Genomic DNA, 16,722 nt, shown 5'->3' with positions numbered 1-16,722 from the left:
GTTTGCTTTTACAATTGCTCCTCTATCGCTAGTTCTAATTCTTGTTCTGACCAACATGCAGATGATGGGTTGGTCTCAAGTTTTTGCCTGGGCTCCCTTTTGAAATAGTTTTCTGTCCATGGTGTTCAAAGTGTTATTTTCTATACTAGCCTCTTTTTTATTATTTATTTTTATTTATATACCGCCCTATATCCGCAGGTCTCAGGGTGGTTCACAGAAAAAAATCAGAATATAAAACCACAAAATACATAATCAAAATAAAAACAACAACCCAATAACCCTCCCCCAAGACATTTTAAAAGGGCATAGGATGTCAATCAAATCAACCAAAGGTCTGGTTAAAAAGGAACATTTTTGCCTGGAGCCTAAAGTTGTATAATGAAGGAGCCAGGCGAACTTCCCTGGGGAGAGCATTCCACAGACACTGCAGAAAAAGCCTGTTCTTGTGTTGCCATCCTCTAGATCTTTTGTGGAGGAGACACATCTTGCAAAGACACAAAGTAGGGCCTCAGAAGATGATCTGGACAGATTGTGCTTCTACTGAAGCTGTTCTGGGAGTCCATCCAGTGGATTATGCCTGCAAGATGGAGAGTCTTATGTATTCAGTGGTCTGTGTTTGCCTGAGCTTGAGTCTGGACTAAGGATTCTGAGCCCCTGTGTTCTGATTTGATACATGATATCCAATCACAGATCATTTCAGGATTGGGGCCTCTGCCATTAGCCCTTAAACTCTGAGTCATGATTTGCAGCTTTGAAGTTTAGACAGCCAATCACATTGTGAGTGGGAGTGGCCCAGGCCTTCAGAAATGTATATTAGCAGTTGCTTTGCCCCTGTTGTCTAGTTCTGTTAGTTTAATAAAGGCTTTTGCCATTATCACTGTGTCTTGCCTCGTGGGAACCCTCTCATTTCTCTTCTCAGCATCCAGACTTGATGTGCCATGATGACCTAGTTGCTGTTCATTTTACTGGTGCATAAATCATTTAAATTGTGATGTAATCACAGCTGAGTAATTCGTGTGTTTACAAATCAGCAATGCTAACAGGGGAGCTCACTGGCTAATTGGTGGGTGGAGACTGAGCCGAGACTTTGTACAAGCCCACAGTTCAGCTGTGCCTTGTCTCATCGCAGCTTTGGACAGCTAAACTTGTTCCGTGATATTGTGATGAATAATAAAATCAAATAAGAAAGACGGGTGCCTGCGCCAGGACAATTTTGCACGGTATCTAGAAACTGGAGGGAGTTTGTACACTTCCTTGTCACATATTTACAAAACATGGGAAGCATTAACATGAAGGCGATGGAGCTGCTTTAATGAGCAACAAGCATCAAGGGGAAGGGCTGTAACGCAGTGAGACAACAAGTGCTTTGTATGTAGAAGCTCCCAGATTCATTCCCCAGCAACTCCAGGTAGGCATGAGAAAGTTTTCTGTCTGAATTGCTGGAAAGCTGGCTACCAGTTAGTATTGATAATACTGACCAGCTGGACCCTTGGTCTAACCCAGGCACTTCCCTGCATTCCTATGTCCCTGGGTCACTGTCACTGCCTTTCATTTTAAAACTCCTGGAAAAAAGAGGCAGCTGAAGGAATTTCACTCTAGACCAGAAGCTTTTAAACACTGATGTTAGTATTTATATCCCACCTTTCTCTCAAGTTGTGTTTCAAGGATTATTTATTATTCTTATTATCTTTATATCCTGCCTTTTTCTTTGACGGGACTCAAAGTGGCTTACAAATTAAAACAAGAATTCTAGAAAACGTAGGAAAAATAATTTAAAAACAACCAAACATCAGTAGAATTAACTGTCTGTCTGTCTGTCTGTCTGTCTGTGTCTCTAATTTGTTTACAATATACAAATACAATAAACCTTTTAAAAACAACATTATAAAATACAAAGCAATAAAAGCAAACTGTTCAAAAGCAATCATCAAAATGCACCAGAACACATTTAGAACGAGCAGTTAAAATACAGTGCACCCTGATAGCAGCTCAGTGATCAGCACTGCCTCTGCCTTCGTCGCCAAAGGCCTGCCTGAACAGGATGCTCTTAGCTTTTTAGGAGAAGAATAAAGAAGGAGGAGATATTCTGCCTTGGGAACACTTCCCACATCAACTTGTGTGCCCAGGAAACCCAACATGTCTGCCATGCAGTGGCAGAAGCAGTGGGGCGGGCAAAGCCTCTTGCACTCCTGCCACTGTCCCACTTCTTGTATGACCCACCTCCTGGGTAGACCAGCCCCGTAGGCAGTGCAGGGGGCTACAGCATAGCTGTCAACTTTCAGATTTGAAAATAAGGGATCAGCAGCCTCGAAAATAAGGGATCAGCAGCCTCACCTTGCTCACTGGAAGGACAGATCGTGAAGTTGAGGCTCCAATATTTTGCCCACCTCATGAGAAGAGAAGACTCTCTGGAGAAGACCCTGATGTTGGGAAAGATGGAGGGCACAAGGAGAAAGGGACGACAGAGGACGAGATGGTTGGACAGTATTCTCAAAGCTACAAACATGAGTCTGACCAAACTGCGGGAGGCAGTGGAAGACAGGAGTGCTCTGGTCCATGGGGTCACAAAGAGTCGGACACGACTAAACGACTAAACAACAACAGCAAGCCTCACCTGTCCCAGGGACAGCCTACGGGATATCTAACAATCCGGGATAGCAGCGGGAAGCAGCAGGAAATAAGGGAATTTCCTGCAAAAAAGGGGAAGGTTGACAGCTATGGGCTACAGGGAGAAAAAGGAACAAGGGAATGTTGCTTTTGCCACCTACCCACCCACATCTTGCACTTCAGTTTGCAAAAGCACCGGAACTTGTGAACTTCTGTGAAGAACGGCTTTAGGAAAGGGAAGGGCTACTTTGGATCAAACCACAGCATTATTTTGCTTCTTTCCCTCGTTAGATTTGACTTGTCCGTTTGAGGTATACAGTATAAGCAAATGATAAACACCAGCAGCCCAGATTTGAAAACGTAATGTTGGATCTTTCTTAATCCAGACAAATGTATTTGCTTCCCGTTGCTTCTTGACAAGTAAAATCTCCACCCGCCCCTCCCTGCTTCTTCCCGATCCACCCAGCCACAGGGCAATTACATAGGCTCATGTCTTTGTCCAAGCCTCTTGTAGAAAATTCATTCTTTCATAACAAGAAGTAGTTAAGCTTGGAACTTTCCATTTTTTTGGAAAAGCAAGAATGGAAAAAATGTTTTCATGGGAGAAGAGTGTGCATTTTGGATCTGTCAACTGCTTTTCGCTTACTGCGGGTGGGGGAGGGGGACCCAACTAGAGTATTAGTTGCAATCCAGTCTGGTGTCTGATAAGCCGCACACACTAACTTTGGATTAAGCAGATGAAATACTACTACTTTCATTCTTCTCCAACACTCATTCATATTGTAGAATAGTTTCTCAGAGTTTTGGTTCATTATAACAAGCACATAACTGCTGCAGAAATGCAACAGGTAGACGACAACAACAACAACAACAACAACAACAACAACAACAACAACAATGTTTACACCCTACCCATATGACTGGGTTTCCCCAGCCATTCCGGACAGCTTACAGTGCCTAAATAGGCATATCTGTTTTATGAACTTGCATTGATTTTATACTGGCTTGTCCATTTTGACTTCCCCCAAAGAATACTGGGAACTAGTTTGAGGAAGCTGCTGGGAACTCTGTTAAGGATTGTTAATCTCCTCATAGACTTCTAAGTCCCCAGAATAGAGGGAATACTTATTCACCACTTTTTCACTTATTGCCTCTGTGGTATAGGTAGGACAAATGAAAGAATCTGGCATCCTTTGACAGAAGTTGCAGGATATAGAAAGAAAGAAAGGTGTCCAGGGAATATTGAACTGTGGAGATTTGAGGGGTTTGTACATAAATTTTATGAAATAAATAACATTTAAAATGTCAATGTAATAGTCACAACCACCATAAAGCAAGTATTCATAACCCAAAAGAGCACATTCTGTTTTCCTGTGCTGCCTTCATATTAATTTTATTACTGCATTGCAGGGGGTTGGACTAGATGACTCTTGGGGTCCCATCCAACTCCACAATTCTAATATCAAGACTTTACCCAAGGATCCTGCCACCAACATATCCCAAATATCTGAATAATGTTCTGCTAAAAGGGAATGTTGGCAGGAGGATAAAAACTTTCCTATACCCAGGATTCACATTTGTCTGAACATTATCCAGATTGAATAATCAGTGGTAGGGTTCCAGGTGGAGAAATCGAAGTTGGAAACAGAACTGTTAGAGCCTAAGACTAAGGTACTTTCAAGAATGTATAACTTGCTGTTAAAATGGAATACACAAGATGAAATGGTTAAATCGGCTATGATAAAGTGGGCACAGGACATTGGGCACAACATTATGTTTGAGGACTGGGAAAGGTTGTGGACCATTGGGTTGAACTTCACTGCATGTAATGCTTTGAAGGAAAATGTAATGAAAATGATATATAGATGGTACATGACCCCAGTTAAACTTGCCAAAATATACCATTTGTCTGATAATAAATGTTGGAAATGTAAAGAAAATGAAGGAACATTCTTTCACCTCTGGTGGACTTGCCCTAGAGTGAAGGCTTTCTGGGAAAAGATATATAATGAGCTGAAAAAGGTATTTAAGTATACCTTCACTAAGAAACCAGAGGCCTTCCTTTTGGGTATTGTCGGCCAGAAGGTGTTAAGGAAGGACCGAACATTTTTTATGTATGCAACAACAGCAGCAAGGATACTTATCGCTAAGCACTGGAAAACCCAAGATCTACCCACACTGGAAGAGTGGCAGATGCAGCTGATAGACTATATGGAACTAGCCGAGATGACCGGCAGAATCCGAGACCTGGGAGAAGAGAAGGTTGAAGAAGACTGGAAGAAATTTAAGATTTATTTTAAAAAGCATTGTAATTTGGTTGAATGTTAAGAAGGATGCTAGATCATAAATAATTGAGCACCACTAAACTAGATGGAATTAGGATGACAAGTGAGATTGAGGAAAAAACATAAACCTTCGGGAGGATTATTAGATTATATTTTAAATGAATGGGATATAAGAATGTAAACAAGATGATAAATTGCGGGTAAGAATTGACAATGATGCAAGTGGGAGCGGGAGACGTGAGGGAGTCCAATGAAGCTAAGAAAATATGTTATGATATATGTTTCATTGTTTTTTATTTCTGCATTTATGTTTAAAAATTTTAATATATATATATATATATATATATATATATATATATATATATACAGATTGAATAATCATTGGGACTGTGCTCTTATATGACCAATACATTAGAGCAGGAATGAGGAACTTCAGGCTCAAGGCCCAACCATGGCCCTTCATTTCTCTATCTGACTCTTAGGACTTTCCCCAGGCCACACTCCACATTGGCCCTGCTCCACACCTTTCTGCTCAAGTGATCTTGACCAACTGGTATGTGTCCTTAAACTGTACTAATGCTTCTTGCATGGTTTGCTGGATGGGGTGGAGAGGTGTGTGTGTAGAAACCTCAGACTATCATGTGACCGGAGTGTGGTCTATTCTGCAAAGGTAAGAGCCACATACAGTGTTACCTCAGGTTAAGAACTTAATTCATTCAGGAGGTATGTTCTTAACCCGAAACTGTTCTTAACCTGAGGTACCACTTTAGCTAATGGGGACTCGCGCCGCCGCCGCTTGATTTCTGTTCTCCTCCTGAAGCAAAGTTCTTAACCTGAGGTATTATTTCTGAGTTAGCGGAGTCTGTAACCTGGAGCGTCTGTAACCTGAGGTACCACTATATATAATAATAATAATAATTTATTATTTATTATTTATACCCCACCCATCTGGCTGGGTTTCCCCAGCCACTCTGGGTGGCTTCCAAGTAAATATTAAAAACAATACAGCATCAGACATTAAAAACTTCCCTAAACAGGGCCACCTTCAGTTGTCTTTTAGAAGTAAAATAGTTGCTTATTGCCTTGACATCTGCTGGGAGGGCGTTCCACAGGGCAGGCACCACTACCGAGAAAGCCCTCTGCCTGGTTCCCTGTAACCTCACCTCTTGCAGCGAGGGAACCGCCAGAAGGCCCTCGGCGCTGGACCTCAGTGTCCGGGCTGGATGATGGGGGTGGAGACACTCCTTCAGGTATACAGGACCAAAGCCGTTTAGGGCTTTAAAGGTCAGCACCAACACCTGGAATTGTGCTCGCACATCCATTGTTCCGCACACTTTTGGCTCTGGCCCCACTCACTTCTGGCATGTGGCCCCAAGAATGTTTCCTACAAAGGAATGTGGCCCTCAGGAGCCCCCACCAAAGCATTAGAGTTTCTTAGTGCACAGAGGCATTTTTGCTGGCTTCTTCAGAATTGCAGAACTTCCTGTCCCAGGAGATCTGTTAAAGAACAGTAGATGGCCATTTTTTGTTAAGAGTTTCACAGACTCATAGATAAATGATGATAGAATCAGAATCATAGAGTTGGAAGAGACCCAAAGGCTCATCTAGTCCATCCCCCTGCAATGCAGGAATCCCATCTAAATCCCATGACAGGTGGCCATCCAATCTATGCTTAAAAACTTCCAACGAAGGAGAGTCTACCACCTCTCAAGAGAGTCAACTCTACAGTCAAACAGCTCTTACTGTCAGAAAATTATTCTTGTTGTTAGTCGGAATATCCTTTCTTGAAACTTGAAACCACTGGTTCAAGTCCTACCCTCCACAGCAGGGGGAAAAACAAGCTTTCTCCATCTTACCTGTGACAGCCTTTTAGATACTTGAAGATGGTTATCATACCTCCTCTCAGTCTCCTCTTTTCCAGGCTAAACATACCCAGCTCCTTCAACCATTCCTCATAAGGCTTAGTTTCCTGACCCTTCATCATCTTGGTTGCCCGCCTCTGCACACATTCCAGCTTGTTAATATCCTTCTTAAATTATCTTGATTAATAGCTTAGATGTATCTAGTCTGTAATAGCTGAGCTTTCAGTTCTTCATTTCTGACTCCCCTTGAAGCATACAAACACATACATACAATATGGATGCACATGCGTGTAGTGATCAAACTGCAGCCTTGATGTGATTTCGGCTACATCCACAAACAGATCTTTTCATGGTCGCATGTGGCATTTTAGCACTGCGTTGGAGAACATGGGCACATCAGTAAAAATAAAGAATGTTGATGCAATTGTACGTCATTCACATCAGAACTGCATTTTGCAGTCTTTGATTGATGGTGGACACCTGCATTTGCAGCCAGACTGGTGGTTGTGGTGAGATGTCAACAAGTGGTAGGAACTGAGTGCTGATGAAAACTCTGCATGCTCGAGTTCCAGCTTGAATTCCTTATTAAAAGCACAACCCACAAGGCGTGGAACGCAGGGCAGAGCAAACCCTCTGAGCGGTCACAGAATGGAATGGGGAAGCTGGCTCATCCTGAATCACTTGCCAGTTGAAGACTTGGCATAATCTCTGAGATGGTCTGAAAAACGGTTTTTAAGCAAACATGACTCGTAGGCTTCCCCCTCCTTTTTTATTCTCTTCCAGGGCTTAATAAAATTTCCTTAATTCTCAAACTTTTTCCTGTCTGCTTTACATACCATTCTTTCAACCATGAGGAGATGAATTGGTCCAAAGTCAGCTCTTGGCTCTTCTGTACTTTCCATTCAGAATGTGTCTTGTTACATTCTGTGTTCCTATCTGAATGTTACATTGGAGGGTTTTCTTTCTTCCTGAGCTCAAATGCATGCTATGTTGTGTGGGCAGTAAAAAGAAGAAAGGGGGGGTGGAGCACACTGTTCATCTTGACTTTCTCAAACTAGGTTGAATCAAAGGTTTTAAGAGTAATTGAAAACATATTTTTACAATTGTAAAGAGACGGTTAGGCGTGGAAGCCATAGAAATATATTCAGAGCCACATTCTTTTCTCAACGTTTATTTCTTAATAAAGTGTAATCTTGCACCTAAGGAACCCTTAAAAAAAAGTTCATTGTGCTGGATCAGCTGGAGAGCAAAGCCTTGAATGGCACATAATGAAGATTGGTGCAAATTAGATGAAGGGTTCCAATACAGTACGCTAAGCCTTTAATCAAGTGGGACTGGAAATGTTTAGAACCTTCTGACACACATTAGATGCCTTGTATGCCTCCACACAGGTGGTATCAATCTAAAAAAAGCCCAAAAAACCAGGACTTCCAGTTTTAGGAGCAAGCAAAAAAAATAAACACACATGCATGTATTTAGGTGCTTATACGGAATATGGCCAAAGCTCATTTTTTCCATTAGTCAAGGGGACACTCAAAACAGCTGGATTTTTCAAAACATGAATTAATTGCTATTTTCATTCAGTTAGACTGAAATGGAGCTGGTGAAGGGGTCAGTAACGATTCTGGAAGGGGTGTGCCCTGCAGTTGCACTGCAACCCTGTGGGTACCAACTGTATCCTTCAAGGAAGCAACTTCAGTGAAGAGAGTGAGGGAACTGATGGCTGGGTGCACCTGTGCTTGGCTGTAGGCATAATGGCCCTGAGGAGGGGAAATTCAAGTGTGCCCATGTAACATGCAGTAAGAACTCATGCAGATGAGCCAGTGGGGATGTAAAGGATGTGTGGAGCAGGGTAAGAACAGGGCAACTTCTAAACTAGCATCCCAGCAGCCACACAGCATGTTCTGGGAGAATGTGGTTTCCCCATGGCAGCGGCACTTCATTGAAGAGACTGTCTGGACTAGGGATGGCTGAGTCACACTATTTTCTGTGCATGTCAATTTCAGACATATTATTGGCATGCCTCCTCTGTTCCTTTTCTGTGATTTTTTTTAATTGAACAAAAATGTGTATTTTAATGCATATTTTATCACAAAATGTACATTAATGGCATAATTCATCTCCACTTATTTTATTCTAAAATAGGCAAAACAGACATTTTAAATGCATGTTTGTTTGTTTTTAGCCAAGACCTGTATCACAAAATTGGGAGAAATGCAAAATCTGATTGACTGCCATGTTTTGATCAGCCCATTTTTTCTGGGATCTGTAAACCAGGTCAGTTCATGTTGCAATTCACAAATCAAATTCCTTGAGTATCCCTACTCTGTGGGCTCCCCGCTTTCATTATAAATCCAGGGGGTTAGGGATAGCACACACGTTAAATAAGGTAATCTATTATACCTGAAAAGAGTTGGGAGGAAGAACTTTGTAGGGAGAGTAACAGGACTGAAATGTGTTGGATGGTTTTCTAAAACTAAAACCCATCTTCCATGGCACTATTGTATGCCTTCTTTCCATTACAGTGGTACCCCGCAAGACGAACGCCTCGGAAGACGAAAAACTCGTTTTCTTAGCCGCTTCGCAAGACGCATTTCCCTATGGGCTTGCTTCGCAAAACGAAGCTTCTCCCCGCTGCCCCTTCCCTTGCTTTAAAACAGGTCGGGGACAGAGGGGAAGGCGCGCGGCGCTTCCCCTCTGTCCCCGGACGGTCTCCATAGGAACACATTGATTGATTTTCAATGCATTCCTATGGGAAACCGTGCTTCGCAAGATGAAAAACTCGCAAGAAGAAAAAACTTGCGGAACGAATTAATTTCGTCTTGCGAGGCACCACTGTAGTTGCTGCAGATCTCTTCTGTGGCATCACATACAGGTCAACATTTAAAATAAACACAGAAACCAGGCTAATGTCAAGGTGTCAAAGCCCACACCCCAACAGGGGTCTGACGGCCAACCCACAGAGCCCGGGCCAGCTACAGGCTTTCATAGGGGCTTTGGTGTATAGCCTTAATAGGCTCACTTCTTGTTGCAGTGCTTGTGTTCTTCCAGCCAGTGGTACTGGGTGATCACCACTTACATTTCCCACAATGCCCTTGAGTGACACTGTGTTAACAACACTAAGGAATTTAAATGGTGGCCACTTGGCCACCCAACACTGAACACCATGAGAAATTTAGAGGGAGGGAGCTGCCTAGTGACTCCACATGGCAATGTCGGGTTTGGCCAGAGCCCTTTGGCTTTCCTCTTCCTCCTTGCTCTTGCTGCCATTGCTGAATATAAGCAGCAAACTATGCCTACCTATAATAAAAACATAAACGAGAACAACCCAGTAATCTCCCCCTCCTCAACATGTTTTAAAGGAACATTGGATGTCAATCAGCCAAAGGCCTGGTTAAAGAGGAACATTTTTGTCTGGCACCCAAATGTGTATAATGAAGGCACCAGCTGAACCTTCCTAGGGAGAGCATTCCACAAATGGGGAGCTACTGCAGAGAAGGCCCATTCTCGTGTTGCTACTCTCCAGACCTCTCATGGAGGAGGCACATGAAGAAAGGCCTTAGAAGATGATCTCAGGGTCCGGGTAGGTTCATATGGAGAGAGGCGGACATTGAGGTATTGTGGTCCTGAGCGCTTGACGTCATATGGCTGCAAAGGAACAATTACAATCTCAAAATGAGTCCACAATTGTTCCTGGCTGTACACTGACTGTGAGTGGCTCTCTGTGGTTTCAGATGAGGTTTTCCCCTTGGTCCTACCTAGAGATGCTAAGAACTGAAGCTGGGACCATTTTCATGCAAAGCATGCAGTCCACAGCAGTAGCCACCAGTGTGGTGATATGTGTTTTTATATTGAGCTACTGCAACTATGTGGTGGCTGATGGGAAGACAGGCCTAGTCAACTTGGCACAGGTGCTACATGAAGTACCATTGGGCCTCTGCGTAGCAGTACATATACTGGGTGAACCAGGCCTGACTTCCCAACCCCATATTGTTACATGCCTGGCTCTTTCTCTTTCGGCCACTGGTCTGAATACTGCAGCCTGCAGCTTGGGAGCCTTTGTGTATTATGCAGGGAGGTAGTTTCTATCCTGAAAATAAGAAGTTGATTCAAAGCCAGGCTCACGCTTTCCTCAGTCACTTTAACTCCGCACAAGGTTCACAGAAATTTAATCCAGGAGGAATATACAATCTGAAGACGGGATGTTTCTTTTCAAAAGAAACAGAGTGTATCCACAGAGTCGGCACTTGTGCTGCGACTCTGCTGGCTAGTCCTCCAGCATTATAGAACATTATAATTAACACCAGGTGACTTGGAGGAGTTTGATGAACAGCAAGACATTGGGAGGGGGGCTCCTGCACAGCCACCTGTAAATCATCAGAACCTTTCCCTTAATGAAGGCTGTGATAGAGAAATTCTATCTCTTTTCATTCTCATCAGTGGTGCTGGAAAGGCTGTGTGTGTGTGTGTGTGTGTGTGTGTGTGTGTGTGTGTTGGTTAAAAAAAAAAATGAGGTGCTGGTACTCATATCTTTATAAAAGTGCCATAGGTGCCAGAACATATTAGCTGTCATGTGTGTGCGCAGGGGGGAGAAATGAGGATTCTCCATATGAACCATCACAGAAAAGCCACATACGTATATGAAAATGAGATATCAGCACACCAGAAAAGTTTCCTGTCTCCAGTTATTCAGAGTTACAAACTGGCAGTTCGGACATCATGAGATGGCCTTGGAAAATTCTAAAAGATTGATTTTGTTTTCTGGGACTTTAGAATAAATACACAACCCTCTTGTTTTCCTTTAAAACCATAGGGACTGGAAACAAAAACAAGCCACATGAAAAGAATGGAGCTAATATGCTGAGGATTCAGGGGAGAGTTTTTAGGAAGGTTCTTGAGAATCTGTGTAAGTTCATTCTCCTCATTCTTACTCCAAAGATCTCCGGGTACCATGCCCCCCCCTTTCCCCCGTTTTATTCTTACAACAACCTGTGAAGTAGATTAGACTGAGAGGGACAGCGACTGCTCCACGGTCCTCCGAGGAGCTTCATGGCTGGTTAAGTATTTGAATCTGGATCTTCCTTATCCTTATTCAACTCAGTCAGACTTTCCCCTGCCTCTTCTCTGCCCTGAAAAGTGATGTAATGGCTTTGCTCATATCCAGCTCTTAATATAATCAACTTACAGAGCTATTGAGACATGACATTTGCAAACTGCCTTGTTCCTACTTTTAAGGATGAGAGCAGAAGTCCTGCAGACTAAACTATCAAATTATTGTGATGAGACAGTCTTATTTCTTGAATAAGACATAGTAGAAATAAGTAATGACAACAACAATTTGCTATTATTAATTGAAGCTTTCCAAAGAACTTGGGTTTCTTTATACTTCTATTGAAAACTATATGCCAAGTAGGCTTTGCTTTTTGGATATAAGAAAATTACTGTCACTATTCCATTTCTCATGACAAATGATCTTTATAACAGAGACCGAGAGGGCTGTGTTTATTTTATTATATTCTATTTATATCCCATCTTTCTTCCTTCATGGAAAGCAAGATGGCATGTGTGTAGTTCCCAGGAACAGGAACATGGGAAGCTGCCTTATATTAGGCCAGAACATTGATCCATCTAACTCAGTATTGTCTACACTGACTGGCAGTGGTACTCCATGGTTTCAGGCAGCCCTACCAGGAGGTGCTAGAGATTGGATCCTAGGACCTTCTGCATTCAAAACAGATGTCCTACTACTCAGTTACGACCTTTCTTACTTTGCAATAACGTATTGATAATGTGTGGTCTGAGAGAACTCCTATTAAAATTGTTGGAGATTTAGTCAGAAGCATCTTTCTTTAAAACACATGTTTTTACAATGCCCTACACTTACTAAGTTTTGGGAGAAAGTGGTGGATTACATAAATATGACTGTGCAGAAAAATATTAAATTTTCATAGGAAAATATTCTTTTGAGCTACATAAGTGGAATGTGACACCTGGACAACGTAAATGGGTATTTCATGCCCCTTTTGCGACCAAAATACTGATACTGATGCACTGGAAAGATGAATGTACAGGTCCATTTAATCAGTGGATTAAAGATATGACTACAGTTGCAAATTATGAATGGACTGCTTATAGATGTAGACTTTGCATGGACAAATATAGTGTTATCTGGAACGCATTCATAAAAAATATAGTAGGTTTCTTATATATGGATAATAATACTTGTACATTAGATAAATATATAGGGAATTGTAATAGTTAACTTTTATAATGATACACCTTTTTTAAATTATGTTCAATTAAAGTGTTCCTTAATTTTAAAAATAATAATAACATGTTAGTCCTCCCAACTTTGGATTGGAGAACTGTGTGTGCTAGGACTGAAATGAAAGATCAATAAAAGATTTTTGTGGTGATAGTGGGGAAGTGAAATTGGACCGCTGAACATGTTCTGGAGGCAGCGACTTCAGGGAACATGGTTAGTCTTAGCAGTGGTGGGCTTCCTTAAGACTGTGGCAGCAGCAAACCTTTCAGATTTTTACCTCTCAGAATGGCCCCAAACAGCATTGTTCCAGGAGAAATGGTAGGTGGGCTGCACAGCCTACCACAGATACCCCACCCCCAATTTCTCCACCCCACAAAAAAAAAAAATACCCCCTCTTTAATGTATGGGCTGCAGAATTTGGGCCATTTGTAGTATGCGTGCGCACACACACTCCCAACCCTTGTGTCCCCTTGTTAGTTTGTTAGTTTGTCAAACCAAAGTTTCCTGTGAGGTTCAGACCAGGAAACTGTGATTAGAGTGATCCACTCAAATACAGGTTGCGTACCAGAATAAACCTGTAGTTTGTAATCCTGGTTCAGAGGGTTTACTCAAATGACAATTTGTCGATTTGGACAATACTGAAAAGCTGTGCTTTGACAAGCTAGGATGCGTTCTTTTAAACCAGGTTCACAAGGAGAGGAAGGAGTATGCATGCATAGGATTTGTTTGGTTTTCCAAACCATAGCTTGGAGGATTAGAGAACACAATGTCAGAATGGAGCTACTAAACTTTACCAAATAGATCAGTCTCATTTTTTTCTGTCAACAAATCCATTTGTGAGTTTAATTTTTCTTCATCTTTTCAGGGTTTACTTCTCATGCATTTACCTTCCTTTTTTTAAATAAGAAATCACAAATAAAAATGTTATGCCTATAGAATAAGGCCGAGAAGTCCGAAAAGGGTTCTAATCTTACTATAATTAGTTTTTATTGAAAAGGCCTGCTTTTTTTTGTAGCTGGAAGCTTCCAGCTCCTGCTTTCAAATCCACCCTTGGTATAGAATATCAAATTTTTGGTCTCATTGTTCATGTTCTTGGTTTGGCATGGAAGCATACAGTGAGAGGATTTGGAGATGTTCCTGGAACAAAGTTACCTTCCCCCTTTCAGCCAGAACCAAAGATCCAGCTCTACTGCTTTCAGAGTCTCAAAATTCCTACAGTTGACCTTTTCACTGAGTAGACAGGCCAGAACTTCCTGTGCCTACTTTCCTCCCAGGCAGGTGATTGATTTCCCTCTGATAGTGCTCCTCGTCTGTTCAGGAGGAGTCACCTTGAGTGCAGTGCTTCAACCACTGTGCTTCAACAGTGCTGAATGGGAGTCACCGAGGCCATGGACTTCTTTCCTAAAATGAGATTGGAACTCAAGACACCTTTCATGTCACAGCTTACCAAACCACTGAGTCATTGCATCAGCAGAAAATATGCAGACTCCCATTCTTTTTGGAACTGCCCACAGATCATTTCGGCAATCTCACTACTCAGAGGTTTATAACACAGCATGTGCACACATATAAATAATTTCCCTACTTTCCCTCTTCCTTCCATCTTCAAAGAGCAAGCACTGCATGACCAGATGTTTTTTTTTAAAGACATCCAGAACCTCCACACTTGACCCTCATTTGTCTACTTAAAAAGAGATAGTTGCTCTGAAAAAATAAGGATGATGTGTTCTTGAAATCGGGCTTTAAAACAGACAGTGAGACTCTAGTTATAAATTTCCACTCAACAGTTGAAATTTAAGTTAGCTTGCCATTGCCGTGTGATGTATCTAAGCTTAGTTGTGTTACTCAACCTGTCACACAGCTTATAGCAACACTGTGCATATTTAGTCAGAAGTCTGCTCTATGGAGTTCAATGGGACTTACTGCTAAATTAGTGTGTACTTGTTAAAAGTACACTGAAAAGGATATACCAAGAGCTCTGGCCAAAAGTTTCAATACAAGGAATAATACAAGTTGAAAAGAAAAACGTGTATATTCTGCTAAGAATAACAGTTTTAAACTAATAGTAAATTTAAACACAACGTATAAGTGCGACAGTTTTAAAATAATAGTAAATTTAAACCCAACGTTTAAGTGCAGAAATAATGTAGTTTCAAATATGCAGTGATATAGTATAAAGGTACATAAAATACCAGTACACGACAATTGTTTTATACAAGTCTCAATGGCAGTCAAAAAGAGTCCATATTATATAAAGTCAGAATAAAGAATCAAATAGGGCCAAAAAGAAGTATCTGGAGTATGAATTAGATGTGCGACTCAGTAGTGGTGACCAGGACAGGGCCCTGTTTCGGAGTAAATGCCTTCTTCAGCTGGTAATATCAAATAATATGTCAAAATAGATCAAGGTTCTCCAATACCATAAATCATAAATATAATGAAGTATATACATTCTGAAGTGTATTAACACATATCATGATATTTGGTTCCATACCTCGGTTTTTTAAGGAATATAAATCTGTTGGAAGTCTGTATCATTCAATTTTTATGTGTTTCTTTTTCCAACATGCGTCTAGAAATGAGAATTTACAAGAGTTATTATTTCCAGTCAAATTGTTAGTGAAAAACGGACATCAGATGAGTGTTTTCTCACCTTAGATAAATGAATCCAAATTTTCTTGCGTTTCTCTGTGCGTTTTCTATTAGGGAGTGAGATCATTGTCTTATATGTGTGTCTGTGGGGGAGGAGGATAGGCTCTCCCTTCTTAAAGGTGTAAACAGAGAAGAGATATAAAGTCCAAGGTCATCTGTAGTGGTTTTTTAAAGAAAATAATTGTAGTCTTGATGTTCATTCAAGCCCTTGGGGGACATCGTTTCAAACAAATGAATATATCGTGCTTCCTGTTGTAACAATAGTCTATCAATGTTTCTCCTGGTATATAAATCTACTTTTGGTTTCCAGATAATGAAGAAGACAAAATCATCCTCCGTATGTTTTTGCTGTATATAATGTTCCACCATTGGGGTTTCTAGCACTCTGTTGCGGATCCGTGATCGATGTCCGCTCTCAGAGATCCATTAATCAGCAGTCTTAACTCCCAATCTTCGAAGTCCATAACCACTTTCCATTGGAGTCTGTTCCCCTCTGCCTCCCAACATTTAGCCCTAAATTTAGCAGAATGACATCATCATCATCATCATCATTTTTAATTTGTATACCCTCTTTCTATCTTACAATACTCAAGCCGGTTTACAAGCTGAAGAAACAAAAAATGTACATCTTATAACAATCTAATGCAAAAAATGTACATCTTATAACAATCTAATGCAATACAAAAATGTGATAATAAAACATAATTTTAATATAGGTAACCTATATCAAAAAAGTAACATTCAACAATCATTAGAATAGTATTAAATAATAATAATAATAACAACAACATATAAAAGTTAAACAGAAATCCACTCAGCAGTTACAATAAATAATAAACTAAAATGAAACAATGGCAAGCCACAGTACATAAAACAATACAGTACACATTGAGAAGCAGAGACTAGAGGGTGGGGCAAGGCAGGTGGAAGGAGGCCTTGCCTGACAAAGTCTCTCCCCTCACAGTTCTTCCTCCAGGACCAGCTCCCTTATGAGGACTCCTAGGGCCGAAGAGTGGGGCAAGGCAGGTGGAAGGAGGCCTTGCCTGATGGA

The 16,722-nt window shown here is 41.3% G+C and overlaps 1 protein-coding gene across 6 annotated transcripts in view; it reads left to right on the top strand.

The window, feature by feature from the left end:
* Positions 1-16,722, top strand: part of COL8A1 (collagen type VIII alpha 1 chain) — a 98,116-nt gene that overhangs the window by 22,835 nt on the left and 58,559 nt on the right. For 3 of the 6 annotated variants that reach the window (XM_079973695.1, XM_079973694.1, XM_079973696.1), the window contains one exon: positions 11,568-11,660. The exons of the other annotated variants lie outside the window; for them this stretch is intronic. The gene's annotated coding sequence lies outside the window, so the exon portion shown is untranslated. The remainder of the gene's footprint in view (positions 1-11,567; positions 11,661-16,722) is intronic. 6 annotated transcript variants of the gene reach the window in all.

Source organism: Podarcis cretensis (assembly GCF_951804945.1).
Source record: "Podarcis cretensis genome assembly, chromosome: 4".
Taxonomy (NCBI): Eukaryota; Metazoa; Chordata; class Lepidosauria; order Squamata; family Lacertidae; genus Podarcis; species Podarcis cretensis.
The sequence above is the reverse complement of the archived record's forward strand: the minus strand, read 5'-3'. Positions and strand labels throughout refer to the sequence as shown.